The following is a 15,864-nucleotide window of genomic DNA, read 5'->3' as shown; positions in this document are numbered from 1 at the left end:
CATCAAAGTAATTAGCCTGCAGGCACCCACCCCTCCCACCACATTTCAACGACAGACCAGCACGGTTCCATGTGCTCTGTGGCTTTGAGCTGGCTTCTGGGGGACCCCCTCCGAGCTCACACTGGGTCTCAGGCTTCAGAGAGTCTACTCTGCGTGCTGGTCACTCTGCGAGGCTCATTTCAGTTGCTGTGACTTTCGTGCCCGGGACTTCTATTTGGTTCTCCTCTGAGTCTTCTCATTCATTCCCTGTGGTCACTGTGCTCCCTTTTAGCTCCAGTTTAAACCAACATATCTTAGACTCACTTCGGATGGTCTCACTGTTTCTTCTACTCGGGGTGCTAATCCTTCTGTTTGGGGATCTGTGGCTCCCCTCAAGGAGGTGACTTCTCACCTTCAGCAGGGACCGATTTTCAGGGAATGTGCTCCGCTGGACTGAGGAAACGTCCCTCTAGAGAGGGTTCACTTTTGCTGCTTCTGAGCCCCAGTTTTATGATGGATCCAGCTTTTCTTTTAATTTCTGAGAATGGCACACCCACCAAAGCACTGGCACCAACTCGGATTTCTTCAGATGCCATTCCTTCCTGACCTCCCAGGCCCTGGACAGATGGCAGGCTTCCCTGCACTTCTCTAGTCTCCTTCTCAGAGGCTGCAGCTTGAGGCTTTTGGGGGAAGGTGGGAAAAGCCTCCCCCCAGCATCCCGAGGGCGGTCACGCAGGCCTCAACCGACAGGCTGCCTCCTTCAGTGTACACTCACCACCCTTACGAGGGCCCGACTGAATATGCGAGGCCACAGCCGCTTGGCAACGCGGCCCAGCACAGGTAGGACGAATGTGGCTGAAGCGCCCGGGGAACACAGGCCTGGCCTCACTTGCGAGGAGACACACAGCAGCGTGTGCAGGGCCTTACAGATTCAGAAATGTGTGCACTTTATCCTGCAAGCAGCGGGGAGCAGCTGAAGACCTTTAAGCAGCGTCTCATAAACAACCCTGTGCTGGGGTCTCAGTCTCTGAGTCACGGTGTTCTGTAGGTCTAAGAGTCTCCAGAGGTCTTGGATCTTTCCAGAAATAAGCCTCCTTGGATGGGATCCACTCTCTTCCACAATGGAATGAGAGGTGGGTCAGGGAAGGCTTTCTAAGCATGTGAATGTGAATGGCCTTAAGGAAGGAACCAGAGAATGAATGGAAAAGAAGAAATGAGCCCTTCAAGATGACCAGGGAGAGAGGGGGACCCCTGAGACCCCGGCTCTGTAGAGCTGGCCAGCTGGGCGATCCTGCCAGCAACACAGCTGCACTGGGCAGGCCCAGGCCTTCTCCAAGTTGCCAGCTTCTAGTGGTTGCTGGGAGAGGGAATCCCCATGCACAGGGCCCTCGGTTGGCCCTGAACTGACAGGGCCCTTTCAGGGTCTGGTCAACAGGAGACCCTGAAGGATGGGGGCTCAGTTCACAGGCAGAAAGCGGCGTCTAGTGGAACAGGTGGCAGAACGGCATGTTGGAGAGACTTCTGGGGATGGAAACTATCTTCTCATTGCCCCGATTGCTCTCCCCATTAGGACGTCTGCCCACGGAAAGGTGGGGAACTTCTACCCCATGCTTGGCTTAAATATTTTTCCATGTCAGAGAGAAGTTCCCAGTGACTCTCTTGCTCTGTTCCCTACTTACTCAGTAAGACTCCAGGGCTTGAGGGGTCTTCTCAGCCATCACACCCTGCAAACAGGGCTCCCTGGGTGGGGGGCATACAGTCCAGGAGACAGGCAGGCATCTTAACCTGGGAGGCAGGGGGCTCTGTACCCACCAGTAACCTGCTTGCCTGGGGAGTCACAGCCTCTTACTCAGATGCCCTGGTTCACTCAGGGGTATCTAACAAAGGCCACGGAGTTGTGGGCATCCCGGGTGCTGCCCACGCTGGTAGCCGTTTCCTCTGGGTTGCTAGGGAACTGAAATGTGAGTTGTGTTTCCCAGCATTTCCCACTCTTAAAAGGATACTTGAAGAATTTTTATAGTAGTAAAATTCATCTTAAATTGATTTTTTATGCCTGTGCTAAAGGTCTCAACCTCTGATTTACTCTGTAGTTCTCCGTTCTAACTCTTTCTCTATTGGCATTAGATAACTATTCATGGGTGAAATGTAATTAAACAGCTTTGATTCTGAAGCAAGGATTTATGATACTATATTTAAAATGAATGGCATTAAACACACACATAAAACCAGATTTTTAAAGCCATGACACAAATTTCCATTTCTACAATAAAATGAAATTTATTCTCTGCCCTGCCCTCTCCTCCAGCCTCGCTCTGCTCGTCCCTGAAAGAGCTGTGGTGTGACAGTACCACAGCATCACTAACAGCCACTCTTATTATGGAGGAGTTTCTCCAGGTTTCCTACCGACGAACCCTGAAACCCCGATAATTATGGGCTCCGTGGCCCACACTCATTTAAGTCCCACATTCACGTCTCCCTGGGAGCCTAGCAACTCACCTAACACTAAAGGCACAGGCCTGTGGCCACTGCTTCCGGAAAGCACCACTGAGGGGGAGCCCGGCCCCCAGGAGAGCAGCCAGGGAGCCGGTGCGGCAGATGGAGATGAGAGACAACCGTCCCGACATCCGCAGGGCCAGTGCAGAGGCGACATCAGGGGCCATCCCCCCGAGACCTCCCAGGATGTCCTCAATAAAAGTAATCCTGGGACTTTCCTGGCGGTCCAGTGGTTAAGACTTCGCCTTCCAGTGCAGGGGGTGCGGGTTCAATCCTTGGTAGGGAAGCTAAGATCCCACATGCCTCGCCGCCAAAGAACCAAAACATAAAACGGAAGCAGTGTCATAACAAATTCAATAAAGACTTTAAAAATGGTCCACATCAAAAATATCTTAAAAAAAAAAGAGTAATCCTCAGGCCAATATTGTGACACTGAAGCCCTTTCACTTCTTTTTCTTTTTAAACTTGGCACAAGAGGGCTGGCTAGTGGCTGGAGAATGAATTTGGCTTTGTTGAGCTTTTTAACATAGCAATGGAGAGCATGGGTACGTTTATACAGCAAACATAAAGTCATGTATGGTTTGGTTTAAGGGTTTCTTCAAGAAATATGCAACTGTCGGCAACCCCAAGGACCCTGTAGGACCAAAAAGGACAACAGTGTACCACCTTTGGGGATGCTCCCCGAACCTCAGTGTGTCGGAGAGCCCTGTGTGAAGCTCTCCTGGAGTTGTGACCCCGAGAAACAGCCAGACCCACCCCCCTGGGGCTTGGAGAAAGATCGTTCTGGCGTTGAATTGCATTTCAGATTTGTTTTGACATAAATCTGTCCATCATTCCAAATCAGGACACAGAAAAGCAGGTGACATGCTCCAGAACAAACTTCTGAAGTGGTTTTTTTCTGGTTGTTGTTGTCGTCGTTTTAAAATTTATTTATTTATTTTTCGCTGTGTTGGGTCTTCGTTGCTGCGCGTGGACTTTCTCTAGTTGCGGCGAGCGGGGGCTACTCTTTGTTGCGGTGTGCAGGCTTCTCATTGCCGTGGCTTCTGCTGTCGAGCACGGGCTCAGTAGTCGTGGCTCGTGGGCTCTAGAGCGCAGGCTCAGTAGTTGTGGCTCATGGGCTTAGCTGCTCCGCGGCATGTGGGATCTTCTCGGACCAGGGCTTGAACCCGTGTCCCCTGCATTGGCAGGCAGGTTTCTTAACCACTGCGCCACCTGGGAAGTCCCTGAAGTGTTTTTAATAAAGCAGGCAGTGATGCCTTACCTAGATTTCTCAGGAGAAACCACGACTTCACAGCATTTGATACATGAGCACAGAACGTATCAAAGGAAGACTGTCCATCCCACCTGCACGAGGCTTGCACCTCAAGACCCCGGCGTGGAGGAGAACGACAAGGAAGAGTGACAGCATCACACCTGGGGAAGCGGAGGATTAGAAGGTGACCGAGCCAAACTTAAATGAAACGGCCCTGAGGACAAAGGTCACGCGCACGGGAAGCCCTGCCTGGCTCTGCCGGCCTCCCGCAGGGTGTGCTGCACCCCGGGAGGCTGAGCGCTGGCCCGGGCTAGCGAGGGCAGGGCTGCCTGCTCAGGTGCTGCAGCACCAGGAACCCGCGGGGCAGCAGGTGAGTTGCCGCGGCGGGCAGAGGATGCCAGGCTGGCTGAAGCCATCAGAAAGTGCTGCTCAAGGTCTAACCCCTCACGGAGGATGGCTGCGCGCCTGGCAGGCCACCCGGAAAGTGGGAGGGGCGTCCCCAGCTCTGTGCCCTCCGGTCTGTCCCACGCGACAAACGTGCTCAACACTTTAACCCACCCAGCTGGGCAGGAGGTTTGGGGGTGTGGATTTTGGGGTGCCTCAAGACTTCACTGGCAGCAAAGAGTCACTAAAATGATCATAAAATCATAAAGATGTCATGTACTTGGTCTTAAATCCCATGTGATGTAAGACAACAGGCCCAAAGTTCCGAGTTCCTCCTAACTGGCGGGCACCACTCGTTACACCCAGCGGGTAGACTGTGTAACACGCCGCGCGCTGGGAGGGCTGTGCCTTCCAGCCTCTCTGTGTGGCCCCAGTAGCTTTCCAGCATCTCTCTCTTCATGGGATGAAGCAGCCTTATGGTTGGGGAACATTAACTGGTGATGCCAGAGGGTCACCTAGGAAAGGGCTGCCAAGACTCATATGCTTCTGAGTCGCTCTGGAACCTGGCAGGTGACCCAGGTGTCGTCCTTTAGCAAGGCTGGGAGTTTAGTCCACAAGGAAGCACACGGACTCTCCAATACAATCTAAGCGTGAAGAAGTGACCAGAGTCTTGGCCGCGCACAGCAGCTCAGACCTCTTGAGGATGAGAAGCCTCGCCTCCTCTGGCTTCCAGGACTCGGTGCGGAGGGCAAGGGCCCCCGGAACTCCAGAGTGGGGTGTCACACCTCACAGGCTCAGGAAGGTGCACATTCGCTGCAGAAATTTAAAACTGCAGTTGAGGTGACGTTATAAACATCATGTGGACACTCTTGCCAGATAGCCCTGGTAAACACACAATTATGCCCAAGTTAGCGGAGGCTGGTGGAGTCTCTCGCGTTTGCGTCTGATGGATTTGTCCCACATTTAATTATACCTTCTTGCTAAAGCTCAGATGCTTTTCTTCCAGTTGTAGGACTGAAGACAAATAAATCATGCTACCTGCTTTCAGTAAAGTCCTTTCTTTTTTTAAATGAGAAGCCTGAATAAAGGCTTTAAACCCTATATCCAACCAAATTTAGGGGTTTGATTCCATTCAAGCATTTACTGAGGCTCCTTTAAGTACCTGGCTTATTGGCAAGAGTATCGACTTGGGGTTTATAGTCCAACTGGGCAGGCAGGGAAGGTGAAGGTAAAACAGACAGTGATCCATCACCCTCCTGATGGTTGTGCTGAAGGAGCCCTTCCCGGCCCAACTGGGACTTTCACACGCCACTGCCACCTGATGAACGAACAATGAAAGTGATGGTTCCGTGACACTGCCTGGTGGCCAGCAGCTCTTTGGGCAATAACACCACACGGGTGTGACAGAGTTTGTGCAGTTGAACATTCTAGAGTTATATTAGGACACAGAGTAGAAAAAGGAGAAAGTGCTGATGTCACTAGTAAGAAACACAGATCTCAAATGATACAACTAAGGCACAGGTGAAAAAGAGGAGGCGCGACAGTGGAGGTTCATCTATGGACACAACTGGAGCCCCCCTGCTGCTGACAACGCGGGCAGCAGTGTTTGCTATTTATCAGGTGCTGTTCTAAGCGATTCATGCATTAGCGTACTGATTTCCCGCACAATCCTAAGAGCAACGTGTGCTCAACTGTGAAAAAAGGGGAAAACACTAATAAACATGCATGAGGTATCAGCAACATACCTGAGTTTGTATAAAAAAGACAGACATAATATGTAGATTTTAATTCTCTGAGACAAGAGCTCCTACTACTTGTAACACATGAGTTTATGAACTGACTTTCATGTGTTTGGTTTTAGTGTCTGTTTTCAAAGATGTTTCTGTACAAAAGGAACACGCAAAAGGGAGTATAGGCCGAAGGTGGCACACTCCCAGCTTCCAGGGAAGTCAACAGGAGGGTGAGCTGGAGTTCCGAGGGTCAGCTGAGCAAACCCTTAGTGAGGTTTTACTGTGTGGTTCGTAGCAAGAGGAACATAAACCCTGCTCCCTGCCTTTATGCCTTCCGCCCCACAATCACACCCTCCCCTGCAAGCGAACTCCACAGTTATGATCCTATCACAGGCCACCAACGGCTCGCGTCCCAAGGGCGATGAGAGGAGGAGGAAGAGGCAGTTTAAAGTTTAACTGGGCCCTAGTTTACTCACTGTCAGGGTGGCCATAGGTACGTTGTTTAAACTGGGTATCAGCTTTTAATGGGCATCCTAAGCCCTCAAAATCTGGGGCTCAAATTAATGTCAGAACCCAAGCAAGACTATGGAGGAATTCGCTGTGGTATTTTAAAACACCCACCAAGGGCTTCCCTGGTGGCACAGTGGTTGAGAGTCCACCTGCCGATGCAGGGGACGCGGGTTCGTGCCCCGGTCCGGGAGGATCCCACATGCCGTGGAGCGGCTGGGCCTGTGAGCCATGGCCGCTGAGCCTGCGTGTCCGGAGCCTGTGCTCCGCAACGGGAGAGGCCACAACAGTGAGAGGCCCGCGTACCGCAAAAAAAACCCACAAAAAAACAACAAAAAATAAACACCCACGAAGAACACAGAGAAAACTGTATGTAAATTTTCAACTCCTCCCCATATAAGGTACACGTCATAAGAACCGTATGTTTGTTCCTTTTTTAAAATAATTGCTTCTTTAAAATACATCAGCAAAAATAAAACATATTTTTAAGAGACAATTTAAACAGTATACTTGGCAGACAAGAATGCCTTACAAAAGCCTATCTACTTTCTCTCCTAAATATTCAAGTTGTTAAAAGGAAAACTGTATTTTATCAACACTTTAACATATCATTAAAAATCTCTACTATTTGACAGATGAAGATAAAAACAACCCAAAACTATAGATGAATTATCAGGTCCCTAATGATTCCAAAACAATTACAGGATGCAGAGCAATCGAGTTAAATTTTATTCAAAAGCTTACTACACTTGTGTTTTCTTTTATTTTTCTATCAAGAAACCCATGAGGTTTAAGCACAATTCATTATGTATGAGACCCCACTTGCCGTGCTTGACTGTTGATTAATAGCAAAGTTTGCTGTATGTACATTTGCAACATTAGATGCATACAATATGCTAACTTATTCTTTCACTGAAACTAATTATTTACAAAAATGACTACTTGAGACTACAATTTATTAAATGCATGCATCCAGTCTCAATTTGGCCCCAAAAGACAGCCTGGAATGAAGATCTTTTACTTGATGTGACAACTTCTAGAAATGCTGTTATTAATATTGTAAATGTGGCAAATAAAGAGTTCAAATAGCCTTATGTCTATGTTGCCTTTACTTTCACCACTGAAGCAGTGAACAAAGAAGCTTTTTTAACGTTTCACACACATATGAGAGGTATATTCCTCTTTCCCAGCTTCACTTAGCTTCTAACAAGTAAAACGCTTACATGTTGGCCATGAAATAGTTTTAAAAAGAAATAATAGCTAACATAAAAATGGAATAGAAAACCGTAACCATATTGCTGCTCATAAGCAGATTTATTACAATTCTGTCAAGAATTTAGTTCATTTGTTGGAAAATATCTGTAGAAACATGAAATGTTTAAAGAGTCGTTCCATCAGTCTCATCAAATTCTTGATACTCCCTCAAGAGTACTTCTTCCCAAAGGATTCTGGGGTTAGGTAACTTCGCATTATTCAACCCTTCTGCTCCCTTCTCCCAGAAAAGAAGAACACAGAAGAAATCAGTCCACGAATAAGAATTACAAATGTCCCATCTTTGGATGCAGATTTCAGGTGGGGCATCTGGTCAACCGAGAGCGTCTTTCAAGCTAACACTGCAACGCGTGTGGCCCCGAGCTGTAGCCACCTGTTGCGAGCGTCCTCTACAGTCAGGTCTCGCTCTGCCAGGCCAACCTGTACACCCTCCACGGCTGCCCTTCTGATGCCCTCAAAGACTCTGTGTGGCCTTGCTCTGCTCTGCGTAGGCCGTGTGCCACTGTGGGCTTGGGAGAGGCAGAGAGGGGTCACTGGCCAAGGTGAGGAAACCAATGCCTGTGCCCCAGGAGAGGACGACAGCGTGGAAGGTCATTACGTGCTACAGGGTGCTCCTGCCAGCAAAGTCACGCACGGACGCCTAAGGAAAGAGAAGAAAAGGGCCCGCTCTGGGGCATAGGATTTTAGGGACGCAGACGAACTGAAATACCAGTCAGAGGGCCTCTGCTCTCTACAACCAGTGTTAAGAGAAAAAGTAAATAGCACGAGGATGGGAAATCTCAGGGCACGTAGTCAGATGGGTAAAAGATGCCTGGTTTTCCATCATGCAGTTTCATATCCTGACTCACTCTCTCAATAACACAGCTGAGGTCAGCCACAGTTGTTGCTCAACATCACACCTTCATTATACACCATGGCACTCTGGAAAGCATGGAGCCACTGAGTTGAGGACCAACGGTATGGAAGTGACCCAAGGTAAACCCTTGTATAAAATTTCGTAGCTGCTATTTACTGACTGCCTACCATGTGCCACGCACAGAATTAAAGACTGTTCTATGTTTATTTCTCCCAAGGACCCCTGAGGAGGCATTATTATCTCTATGTTCTAGAAGAGGAACTGAGGCCCAGAGGTTATGTAATAACAACTAATCAATGCCTATGGGATGGAACCAGGATTTGAATTAAAGTCTGTCTGATTCCAAAGACCTTAACCTGGACCATCTCCATGAAATCCAAGCACCCTTGCTCATCTCTCTGAAATGGAAACAAACGGTCCCTCTAATCAGGACAAGCCCATACGTTCACATGCTCTATTCCTGATAGCATGTGCACTAGATAGCGTTTGGATTTATTCTTTTATTCTTAGGTAACTTCTGTTAACTTCTCCCTGATCCCCAGGACTACAATCTAGGCCCACTGCCCTATCCTTCAAAGACAATGCGGATCTGAGCGTTGAATCTAGTTCCGTTATATTCTAGATGCTTCCAAGAAGAGACACTAGGTGCCCACACAGCAGGGTCTCAGGCTCTCAGACAGTGGCCACTGGCATTACTGCTCCTCACCCCTAAAGCAAGGCCGTGCTGCTGTTCAAATGCCTCAATGACCAGTCCACACAACACACAGTGCTCCTTTACACAGGTAAGAGGCCTAAGTCTTAGAACGTTCCCAGCCCATCACCCCCCATCCTCATTCTCCAGAAGCAAGGCCCAGTGTGATCAAGGCAGCGTCCCAGGTGGTCTGGCAAACCAGCAAGGCAGGCCCTGTGCTAAGGCAGGAGCGGGCCTGGGCTGCACGGAGACATCGGACGAGCTCTCCTCCAAGGCTGCTGCGCATGTCGGAATGAAGGCCCTGCGCTGTCACGGAGCTGGTCCCAGCTCTGCCTCGAGCCCCGGAGGCCTACCTGGCACCTCCTTGGTGCGCAGTACCTGCCTCCTGAGTGGACTGTAAACAAGATGGCATGGCGCCACCACAGCACGTGCGCGGAAGAACCCCTGCATTTCAGATTCCACTTTTCCAAGGGATTTGCTGAAAACCATTCCCTTGGGCGGGGAGGTGGGGGGAACTCACAAAGGTTTTCCAAACAGTGCAAGTCACACTTCTCTGCCTTTTCAGATTGTGTAGCAGACTGCAGAGTAACAAAGTCCATTAAAGCCCAGGGAACAGGCCTCACGTCGGATTTTGCTCAGTTTGACAGGACTCCACAGTCAAAACCTGGAAGTGTTTCAGATTTGAAGACATAAAACTAAATGGCTCTTCCATTTCCAGTCCAGATATGAGCCAATCAACTGCATACTGAGATGAAACCAAAGAAAAACGAATTTAAACAGCCAATACTTGAGCCTTCTCTTCATTCCATGACCACACATCAGCCTGCTGAGCCCCGGTGCCCGCCGGCCCCCGCCCTGCCCCTTCTACACACGGTGCCAAAGCTGACCACGCTGCACCCTTGCTCCTCCTTTAGGTTTCCCAGGTTTCCACGAGGAGGTGGGGAGACGCCCCCAACCCGCCGCGCAGCACGCAGAGGGCCCAGCAGCCGTTCCCGCAGGCTCTGCCTTCCTGTTCGTGGTGGAGGAAAACCGTCCGACCAGGAGCAGGAAGCAGGAACGTGCGTGCCCATCCCAGGCCCACTGGGAGTTCTCGGATGTGCGCTGGGCTGAGGGGCAGAGTCTCAGAGGCAGAGCGCGTGACCGGGAAGGGGGCCAGGCCGGGGCCGTGCAGCCGCTGCTCTGAGCCCCTCACTCACCATCCCGCCGTCTCCCACCGCAAGCAGTTTTTATTTTTTAATGTCTTTATTGGAGTATAATTGCTTTACACTGTTGTGTTAGTTGCTGCTGTATAACAAAGTGAACCAGCTATATGTATACATATATCCCCATATCCCCTCCCTCTTGCGTCTCCCTCCCACCCTCCCTATCCCACCCCTCTAGATGGTCACAAAGCACCGAGCTGATCTCCCTGTGCTATGCCGCTGCTTCCCACTAGCTATCTATTTTACATTCGGTAGTGCATATATGTCCATGCCACTCTCTCACTTCGTCCCAGCTTACCCTTCCCCCTCCCTGTGTCCTCAAGTCTATTCTCTACATCTGTGTCTTTATTCCTGTCCTGCCCCTAGGGGTTCCCTAGGGGAACCCTGGGGAATCCCGCCCCTGAAGGTTCCCGCCCCTTCAGAACCACTTCTTTTTTTTTTTTTTTTAGATTCCATATATATCTGTTAGCATGCGGTATTTGTTTTTCTCTTTCTGACTTACTTCACTCTTTAAGACAGACCCCCTAGGTCCATCCACCGCACTACAAATAACTCAATTTCGTTTCTTTTTATGGCTGAGTAATATTCCATTGTATATATGCGCCACATCTTCTTCATCCATTCATCTGTTGATGGACACTGAGGTTGCTTCCATGTCCTGGCTATTGTAAATAGTGCTGCAATGAACATTGGGGTGCATGTGTCGTTTTGAATTATGATTTTCTCAGGGTATATGCCCAGTAGTGGGACTGCTGGGTCGTATGGTAGTTCTATTTTTAGTTTGTTTTTTTTTTGCGGTACGCAGGCCTCTCACTGTCGTGGCCTCTCCCATTGCGGAGCACAGGCTCCGGACACGCAGGCTCAGCGGCCATGGCTCACGGGCCCAGCCGCTCCGTGGCTTGTGGGATCTTCCCGGACTGGGGCACCAACACGTGTCCCCTGCATCGGCAGGCAGACTCTCAACCACTGCGCCACCAGGGAAGCCCCTATTTTTAGTTTTTTAAGGAACCTCCATACTGTTCTCCATAGTGGCTGTATCAATTTACATTCCCACCAACAGTGCAAGAGGGTTCCCTTTTCTCCACACCCTCTCCAGCATTTATTGTTTGTAGATTTTTTGATGATGGCCATTCTGACTGGTGTGAGGTGGTACCTCATGGTGGTTTTGATTTGCATTTTCTCTAACGATTAGTGATGCTGAGCATCCTTTCACGTGCGCAAGCAGTTTTTGATTCGTTATCTCTGTGAGGGAATGGCTTCCCTCCTCCCGTGAGCCCACACAGGAGACAAACACCTTTGGTAGTAACAGGGCTAAAAACGTACTGCCCATCCCAATGTGGTTTCGAAAACTGGTCTCTCCACACAGCTTCAAGTCTACTTTGTCATGATGCGGTTCAGAAAAAAGAAAAGATTTTTCATCTCAGTAAGGGAATATGTCTTAATTTAAATGCTAAAATAATAACTGAATGTCCTGAAGACACTACTCTTTTCTTTCCAAGAGGCATGTATTACAGGGCGACTGACCTCCATGGGGTTTAGTCCCATTAACTTGAGTACTGGGCTTATTAATAAATAATCCTGCCACTAAATTACCTGTCGAGTACATTGGTTTGTACAGTTCTAAATAAATAATAGATAGTTCCCTATTATCAAACACAGTGAAGTTTTAAAAGAACAGCATAGCTTATGATATAAGACAATACTGCAGTTTCATCTGGGAGCAACTTTCTGTAGCTCCTTTCTCAGAAGGCCTTTGCTTCGCCTGTTTATTGTTGCAGCTGGAGCACGTTAGCTGGTGAGTACAGCTGGAAACACCGTATTTAATATCAGACAAGCATACTGACTATACATTAGTGGCCAAAAAAATCTTAAGCAACTATTAAATGGACAGTTAATGTAATTGTATTTTAAAACTCTGAGATCATATTTAATTTTGAATTGAAACTCTTACAATGAGCTTCCTGGCAAGGATGCAGAGTAATAAAACAACATTAACTACAGAAAAAAACTAAAAGTCACATTATTAAAATAAATCCTTCTTCCAGAATACTAATATTTGCAAGATAGATGACAAGAAGCAGAAGACATTTGTGCTTCCTCAACAAGTATCGTCACTGGCACTGGAAGCTGGGATTGTCCACTTGAAGGATGGTGTCATTCTGAACATGGCGCACAGATGCCACCTCCCGCCGCCCTTTCTTCCTCGAGCTGGCGCCTCTCCCAGCATCTTTTGTCTTCCTTCCAGGGTGCTCAAACTGAGTTTAGCAACACCCTGAGGTCTTCCAATCACAGGTCTACCAGCAAAGAACCCAATTATGTTCATGGGCAGGAAGTAGTGTAACTGGGGCGGGGCAAGGCCTGAAAAGAATGAGCAGAGGCCCGGTGGAGAGTGAGGAGGAAGGACGGGTAGGAAACACTTCAGCTGCAAAGCCAGCCAGTTACCATTCCCTTTAGGAAGCACCAATTTCTACTCAAAGCAGGTTGGAGAGTCCAATTTCATTTGCCTTTTTCCTCCTCTTAAAAATCAATACAGGCCTCTGGGGGCTGTCACACTTGCAGGCAGGCGGGTCTGTGGACCATGAGCTCTGTGCCTGGACCCGGTTCACAGCCCTCCCAGGGGAAGAGGGAGGGGGTGTCACAGGGTTTGCAGCAAAAAACAGGCAGCATTTATGTACAGGTGTTCTCTGACAGCCAGGACAAGGGAAGAGGCCCTGTGTGCACACCCCACAGCCAGCCGACAGCACCTCCGAGAGTGCCAAGCCTTGATTTGACCCCTGCGGCCACCACCTCGAGCTTGAGCGGGGTGGGGGAGGGGGGAGAAAGAGACGAGATGGTTCAGGCGGAACCCTGCATGTCCCATGCTCCCCTCCCCCCAGCATGTCCTCTCTGCGCCCCACTTGGGACCACCCCGTTCCCAAGGTCAGACTGTGGACCCTGGGCCACATCCTTGTGCCAACCAGGACCACAAGGAACTGTCCCTGCTCTGGACTCTCTCTTCTCTTCTCTGCTCCCAAGTCCTCAGTCCTCTCCCTGGCCCGGGCCTCCCTCACCGCTTACGGTGGCTCTGGTGAGAACGTTGCCCCCAAAGGCCCTAGTGCCCCAGTCCAACTTTAATTCTCTTTGGCTTCGATATGTCTCAGGCTTGAGTAATTTTGAGACCCTTTAAAAAGGAGTCTCAGATGCTCAAGAGAACTGTAGTTTGCAAAACAGTTAACTTAGAAAAAGGAAGTCTTGTTATGTGAAAATGTCTTTCAATTGTGAAATACTACAGAAGCAGCATTTTACCTTTATAAATAGTAAGATGTTTATTCGTAAAGATTTTAACTGCAATGAAAGCATAAATGTAAACATCTCATGAACTCACACATTCCCTGGAAGCGGAGCACCCTCCCCCCCGCCGAGAAGCAAGGTCGAGACCAGGGCTGCTGTGTTTGCCCCCATCCTCCCTTCTCCTCCCAAGTCTGCCAGGAGACCAGCGGAGAGGTGCAGGTACAAAAATAACCTATCAGAAACTAATGTTACAGGAAACTCCTCTGGTTTTCACTGGCATGTGGATGCTGCCTTGCGATTACCTTTATTTATTTCTGTGTAGTGAAGACTGGGTGAAACTTACTCCTGCCCGCTTTGCCAGAGCCGGTGCACTCCAGATAACCTACCGGGCTGCTGCATCACTGCCATACTGGGAACAACGGGTGGACGGCAACAAGGAAATCTGGGATCCCCAACGTTCACCCAGGAGAGGCCATCTCCATGTACACGTGAACTGACATCACAGTTTAGCCGCTCCTGGACATTTTCATGCTCAGAATGTAACGCTACGGGTCCGTCCACCGTCAGGCCCTCAGCTCGGCCCTCAACCCCACGTTCGTGCCGGGCCGTCAGAGCAGCTGCTGTCCACAGCATCTCCTTGCCAGCAGTCACCCAGCACTTGGAGCCATCACTGGGCTCACATCTGGCCCCATGTAGAATTTTCGAGATCCCCATGGTCGGCACGGCTCGCACGGCTACTCCAGTCAGGGAGGCTGTATCGGAGCCCAGCCAGGCCCATTTCTCCACCTGCACAAGGGCCGAGCTGTGGCAGAGGCAGTCGGACCGCGTGGCCGAAGGTGCAAACCGCCTGGCCCTGCCCACAAGGTGCCGGCGGACCCTGGCCTACACGCGTCGAGCGGGGCTGCCGTGCCTTTGCTCCGTCTCTCCAGGTGGATCCCTACCTCGCCACACTGCTCCTCCCACCTGTACTGCCTCCAGGCCCAAATCCCTCTTCAAACCCTAATTCAACCCCTAGCTAAGCGGGGTCCCCTCTGTGAACTCTGCATCCAACGAGCTGGCCCGTGGGGATCTCTGAGGTGCTGGCCTGGGTGGGGACGCAGAGGCTCCTGGCACCGCGGCTGATGTCTGCTGAGCGCTGGCTGTATACTGGGCCTCGTGCTCGGCGCTCTGCCTGCACTAACCCCGTTTCACCCTCATCACAATATACGAGGTGAGATCTGTTCTGGTTTTACTGATGCGGAAACCAATGCTGAAAGGATTAACACCACCCCAGCCACAGGGCTGAGGAGCGGCAGAGCGGGACTAAAACCCAAAGCCCTGACCTGACCTCAACGCTGGCCTCCCAAGCCTGGTGCAGCGCCTTCAATCACAGTGGCACACGAACAAACACGTCCTCGGGGGAAGTCTTTTCACAAACTGGGAGAAGCACAGGCCCCGCCCTCTCTCCCGGTGCGCACCAGCCCCTGACCCGACGCTCCTGGGGCGGCCTCCCCTGGAGGAGAGCTCCCCGAGCCCCCTGTGGGTGGTCACCCGCCTCCCTTTGGTTCTCACACCTCTCTGCTCGCTCCTCCACGATCTCACCTGAAAACCGCAGCCGTGGACACTGCCCCCTCCAAGGCCACCGCGCACTCCCACGATCAGCGCCCAGAGCCAGCACCCTCCCTGGGGCGCTCCGGCCTTGGCGCCCGAGGTCCGCGCGTCCCTCTCAGTGCTGTCCCCTCGCCCGGGCCCTCCTCTCGCGGCATCCTCCCTCAGCCCGTAACACCTTCTGACTTTCCTCCTGCCACCAGGTCGGAAACCCCTGGACACACGGCTCTTGTCCCCCCTCCCTCCTGTCACCGCTACACTCAGCCCCCGCTGCATCCTGGACAACGACCGCAGCCTCTGAACTGGCTTCTCCGCACTCAGCTCCCACCCAGAGAACCTGCCAAAGTCCGACAAACCTTCCCCAACCCTGCCTGGTGCTCATCGCCATCCCACTCACGGTCTTTCCGGGCTCCTCACCACACAAACACAATCAGATCCCAACCGCGCATATGGTGCTGGTCAGAGCCCTCACAGCCCGGCCCTGACTCAGGTCCTCCCCTGGGGGGAGCCCTGAGCTCCAGCCAACCTGGCCACTGCCCTTCCCCGTTCTGCGCTGGGCCTTCCGCCTCCAGGCCCTGCGCCTGGAGCTGACCTCGGCCCAGGGAACAGTTCCTGCGGGCAGGGGCCGCTCTGGCTCTCCT

The 15,864-nt window shown here is 50.9% G+C and overlaps 1 protein-coding gene across 1 annotated transcript in view; it reads right to left on the bottom strand.

Annotated features, from left to right (window-relative positions):
- Positions 1-15,864, bottom strand: part of MGMT (O-6-methylguanine-DNA methyltransferase) — a 284,359-nt gene that overhangs the window by 45,451 nt on the left and 223,044 nt on the right. The window lies entirely within an intron of this gene.

Source organism: Grampus griseus, assembly GCF_964374135.1.
Source record: "Grampus griseus genome assembly, chromosome: 16".
Lineage (NCBI taxonomy): Eukaryota > Metazoa > Chordata > Mammalia > Artiodactyla > Delphinidae > Grampus > Grampus griseus.
This window is presented reverse-complemented; position numbering and strand designations above follow the sequence as displayed.